We start from the raw sequence: 7,500 nt of genomic DNA, 5'->3' as shown, positions 1-7,500 counted from the left end.
ACACACAACACAACACACACACCACAACACACACACCACAACACACGCACCAGGGGTCTACCAGACACTACGAACTACACCACAACATAACACACTACAACACACACACCAGGGGTCTACCAGGCACTACGAACTACACCACTCACACACAACACACACACCACTCACACACAACACAACACACACCACAACACACACACCACACCACACCACAACACACCAGGGGTCTACCAGACACTACGAACTACACCACTCACACACAACACAACACACACACCACTCACACACAACACAACACACACACCACAACACAACACACACACCAGGGGTCTACCAGGCACTACGAACTACACCACTCACACACACCACAACACACACACACACACCACAACACACCACACCACACACAACAACACACACACCACACCACAACACACACACCAGGGGTCTACCAGACACTACGAACTACACCACTCACACACACCGAAACACAACACACAAACCACTCACACACACACCACAAAACAACACACCACAACACACACCACAACACACAAACCACAACACAACACACACACCACAACACACACACCAGGGGTCTACCAGACACTACGAACTACACCACTCACACACACCACAACACACACACCAGGGGTCTACCAGGCACTACGAACTACACCACTCACACCACAACACAATACACCACAACACAACACACACACACCAGGGGTCTACCAGACACTACGAACTACACCACTCACACACACCACAACACACCACAACACAACACACCACAACACAACACACACACCAGGGGTCTACCAGACACTACGAACTACACCACTCACACACAACACAACACACACACCAGGGGTCTACCAGACACTACGAACTACACCACTCACACACACAACACAACACAACACACCACAACACACACACCAGGGGTCTACCAGACACTACGAACTACACCACTCACACACACCACAACACACTCACCAGGGGTCTACCAGACACTACGAACTACACCACTCACACACACAACACAACACACCACAACACACACACCAGGGGTCTACCAGACACTACGAACTACACCACTCACACACACCACAACACACACACCAGGGGTCTACCAGACACTACGAACTACACCACTCACACACACCACAACACACCACAACACAACACACCACAACACAACACACACACCAGGGGTCTACCAGACACTACGAACTACACCACTCACACACAACACAACACACACACCAGGGGTCTACCAGACACTACGAACTACACCACTCACACACACAACACAACACAACACACCACAACACACACACCAGGGGTCTACCAGACACTACGAACTACACCACTCACACACACCACAACACACTCACCAGGGGTCTACCAGACACTACGAACTACACCACTCACACACAACACAACACACCGGGGGTCTACCAGACACTACGAACTACACCACTCACACACACCACAACACACACACCAGGGGTCTACCAGGCACTACGAACTACACCACTCACACACACCACAACACACTCACTAGGGGTCTACCAGACACTACGAACTACACCACTCACACACAACACAACACACCAGGGGTCTACCAGGCACTACGAACTACACCACTCACACACACCACAACACACACACCAGGGGTCTACCAGACACTACGAACTACACCACTCACACACACCACAACACACCACAACACAACACACCACAACACAACACACACACCAGGGGTCTACCAGACACTACGAACTACACCACTCACACACAACACAACACACACACCAGGGGTCTACCAGACACTACGAACTACACCACTCACACACAACACAACACACACACCAGGGGTCTACCAGACACTACGAACTACACCACTCACACACACAACACAACACACCACAACACACACACCAGGGGTCTACCAGACACTACGAACTACACCACTCACACACACCACAACACACTCACCAGGGGTCTACCAGACACTACGAACTACACCACTCACACACACAACACAACACAACACACCACAACACACACACCAGGGGTCTACCAGACACTACGAACTACACCACTCACACACACCACAACACACACACCAGGGGTCTACCAGACACTACGAACTACACCACTCACACACACCACAACACACCACAACACAACACACCACAACACAACACACACACCAGGGGTCTACCAGACACTACGAACTACACCACTCACACACAACACAACACACACACCAGGGGTCTACCAGACACTACGAACTACACCACTCACACACACAACACAACACAACACACCACAACACACACACCAGGGGTCTACCAGACACTACGAACTACACCACTCACACACACCACAACACACTCACCAGGGGTCTACCAGACACTACGAACTACACCACTCACACACAACACAACACACCGGGGGTCTACCAGACACTACGAACTACACCACTCACACACACCACAACACACACACCAGGGGTCTACCAGGCACTACGAACTACACCACTCACACACACACCACAACACACTCACTAGGGGTCTACCAGACACTACGAACTACACCACTCACACACAACACAACACACCAGGGGTCTACCAGGCACTACGAACTACACCACAACACACACACCAGGGGTCTAATAGGCACTACGAACTACACCACTCACACACACCACAACACACACACCAGGGGTCTACCAGACACTACGAACTACACCACTCACACACACCACAACACACCACAACACAACACACCACAACACAACACACACACCAGGGGTCTACCAGACACTACGAACTACACCACTCACACACAACACAACACACACACCAGGGGTCTACCAGACACTACGAACTACACCACTCACACACACAACACAACACAACACACCACAACACACACACCAGGGGTCTACCAGACACTACGAACTACACCACTCACACACACCACAACACACTCACCAGGGGTCTACCAGACACTACGAACTACACCACTCACACACACAACACAACACAACACACCACAACACACACACCAGGGGTCTACCAGACACTACGAACTACACCACTCACACACACCACAACACACACACCAGGGGTCTACCAGACACTACGAACTACACCACTCACACACACCACAACACACCACAACACAACACACCACAACACAACACACACACCAGGGGTCTACCAGACACTACGAACTACACCACTCACACACAACACAACACACACACCAGGGGTCTACCAGACACTACGAACTACACCACTCACACACACAACACAACACAACACACCACAACACACACACCAGGGGTCTACCAGACACTACGAACTACACCACTCACACACACCACAACACACTCACCAGGGGTCTACCAGACACTACGAACTACACCACTCACACACAACACAACACACCGGGGGTCTACCAGACACTACGAACTACACCACTCACACACACCACAACACACACACCAGGGGTCTACCAGGCACTACGAACTACACCACTCACACACAACACAACACACACACCAGGGGTCTACCAGGCACTACGAACTACACCACTCACACACACCACAACACACACACCAGGGGTCTACCAGGCACTACGAACTACACCACTCACACACAACACAACACACACACCACTCACAACACAACACACACACCACTCACAACACACACACCAGGGGTCTACCAGGCACTACGAACTACACCACTCACACACACCACAACACACACACCTGGGGTCTACCAGGCACTACGAACTACACCACTCACACACAACACGACACACACACCACTCACACACAACACAACACACACACCACTCACACACACACCCAAGGGGTCTACCAGACACTACGAACTACACCACTCACACACACCACAACACACGCACCAGGGGTCTACCAGACACTACGAACTACACCACTCACACACAACACAACACAACACACCACAACACACACACCAGGGGTCTACCAGACACTACGAACTACACCACTCACACACACCACAACACACACACCAGGGGTCTACCAGACACTACGAACTACACCACAACACAACACATCACAACACACACACCAGGGGTCTACCAGACACTACGAACTACACCACTCACACACACCACAACACACTCACCAGGGGTCTACCAGGCACTACGAACTACACCACTCACACACACCACAACACACACACACCAGGGGTCTACCAGGCACTACGAACTACACCACTCACACACAACACAATACACACACACACACACCACAACACACCACACACAACAACACACACACCACAACACACACACCAGGGGTCTACCAGACACTACGAACTACACCACTCACACACACCAAAACACAACACACAAACCACTCACACACACACCACAAAACACAACAACACAACACACCACAACACACAAACCACAACACAACACACACACCACAACACACACACCAGGGGTCTACCAGACACTACGAACTACACCACTCACACACACCACAACACAACACACCACAACACACACACCAGGGGTCTACCAGACACTACGAACTACACCACTCACACACACCACAACACAACACACCAAACACACACATCACACCACACCACAACACAACACAACAACACACACACCACAACACACACACCAGGGGTCTACCAGGCACTACGAACTACACCACAACACAACACACCACAACACAACACAACACACACACACCATGGGTCTACCAGACACTACGAACTACACCACTCACACACACCACACCACAACACACCACTCACACACCACAACACACACACCAGGGGTCTACCAGGCACTACGAACTACACCACTCACTCACACCACAACACAACACACACACACACACCAGGGGTCTACCAGGCACTACGAACTACACCACTCACTCACACCACAACACAACACACACACCACAACACACACACCAGGGGTCTACCAGACACTACGAACTACACCACTCACACACACCACAACACACGCACCAGGGGTCTACCAGACACTACGAACTACACCACTCACACACAACACAACACACCACAACACACACACCACAACACACACACCAGGGGTCTACCAGACACTACGAACTACACCACTCACACACACCACAACACACTCACCAGGGGTCTACCAGACACTACGAACTACACCACTCACACACAACACAACACACCAGGGGTCTACCAGACACTACGAACTACACCACTCACACACACCACAACACACTCACTAGGGGTCTACCAGACACTACGAACTACACCACTCACACACAACACAACACACCAGGGGTCTACCAGGCACTACGAACTACACCACAACACACACACCAGGGGTCTAATAGGCACTACGAACTACACCACTCACACACACCACAACACACACACCAGGGGTCTACCAGACACTACGAACTACACCACTCACACACACCACAACACACACACCTGGGGTCTACCAGGCACTACGAACTACACCACTCACACACAACACAACACACACACCACTCACACACACAACACACACCCAAGGGGTCTACCAGACACTACGAACTACACCACTCACACACACCACAACACACACACCAAGGGTCTACCAGACACTACGAACTACACCACTCAAACACAACACAACACAACACACCACAACACACACACCAGGGGTCTACCAGACACTACGAACTACACCACAACACATCACAACACACACACCAGGGGTCTACCAGACACTACGAACTACACCACTCACACACACCACAACACACACACCAGGGGTCTACCAGACACTACGAACTACACCACTCACACACAACACAACACAACACACCACAACACACACACCAGGGGTCTACCAGACACTACGAACTACACCACAACACATCACAACACACACACCAGGGGTCTACCAGACACTACGAACTACACCACTCACACACACCACAACACACTCACCAGGGGTCTACCAGGCACTACGAACTACACCACTCACACACACCACAACACACACACCAGGGGTCTACCAGGCACTACGAACTACACCACTCACACACACACCACAACACACACACCAGGGGTCTACCAGGCACTACACCACTCACACACAACACAACACACACACCTGGGGTCTACCAGACACTACGAACTACACCACTCACACACACCACAACACACACAACACAACACACACACCACTCACACACACAACACACACACCAGGGGTCTACCAGACACTACGAACTACACCACTCACACACACCACAACACACACACCAGGGGTCTACCAGACACTACGAACTACACCACAACACAACACACCACAACACACACACACCAGGGGTCTACCAGACACTACGAACTACACCACTCACACACACAACACAACAACACACACACCAGGGGTCTACCAGACACTACGAACTACACCACTCACACACACCACAACACACCAGGGGTCTACCAGGCACTACGAACTACACCACTCACACAACACACTCACCAGGGGTCTACCAGACACTACGAACTACACCACTCACACACACCACAACACACACACTAGGGGTCTACCAGGCACTACGAACTACACCACTCACACACACCACAACACACACACCAGGGGTCTACCAGGCACTACGAACTACACCACTCACACAACACACTCACCAGGGGTCTACCAGGCACTACGAACTACACCACTCACACACACCACAACACACACACCAGGGGTCTACCAGGCACTACGAACTACACCACTCACACACAACACACACACACACCACTCACACACAACACACACACCACTCACACACACACACACACAACACACACACCAGGGGTCTACCAGACACTACGAACTACACCACTCACACACACCACAACACACGCACCAGGGGTCTACCAGACACTACGAACTACACCACTCACACACAACACAACACAACACACCACAACACACACACCAGGGGTCTACCAGACACTACGAACTACACCACTCACACACACCACAACACACGCACCAGGGGTCTACCAGGCACTACGAACTACACCACTCACACACACACAACACAACACACACACCACTCACACACAACACAACACACACACCAGGGGTCTACCAGACACTACGAACTACACCACTCACACACACCACAACACACACACCAGGGGTCTACCAGACACTACGAACTACACCACTCACACACACCACAACACACGCACCAGGGGTCTACCAGACACTACGAACTACACCACTCACACACACCACAACACACGCACCAGGGGTCTACCAGACACTACGAACTACACCACTCACACACACCACAACACACACACCAGGGGTCTACCAGACACTACGAACTACACCACTCACACACACCACAACACACGCACCAGGGGTCTACCAGACACTACGAACTACACCACTCACACA

The 7,500-nt window shown here is 51.5% G+C and overlaps 1 protein-coding gene across 7 annotated transcripts in view; it reads right to left on the bottom strand.

Moving 5' to 3' along the window:
• The window catches only part of LOC110508601 (myosin-10), a 113,492-nt gene that overhangs the window by 32,415 nt on the left and 73,577 nt on the right, over window positions 1-7,500 (bottom strand). The gene's annotated exons all lie outside the window — the stretch shown is intronic.

The sequence above is a fragment of the Oncorhynchus mykiss genome, chromosome 3 (genome assembly GCF_013265735.2).
Source record: "Oncorhynchus mykiss isolate Arlee chromosome 3, USDA_OmykA_1.1, whole genome shotgun sequence".
Classification (NCBI taxonomy): domain Eukaryota; kingdom Metazoa; phylum Chordata; class Actinopteri; order Salmoniformes; family Salmonidae; genus Oncorhynchus; species Oncorhynchus mykiss.
The sequence above is the reverse complement of the archived record's forward strand: the minus strand, read 5'-3'. Positions and strand labels throughout refer to the sequence as shown.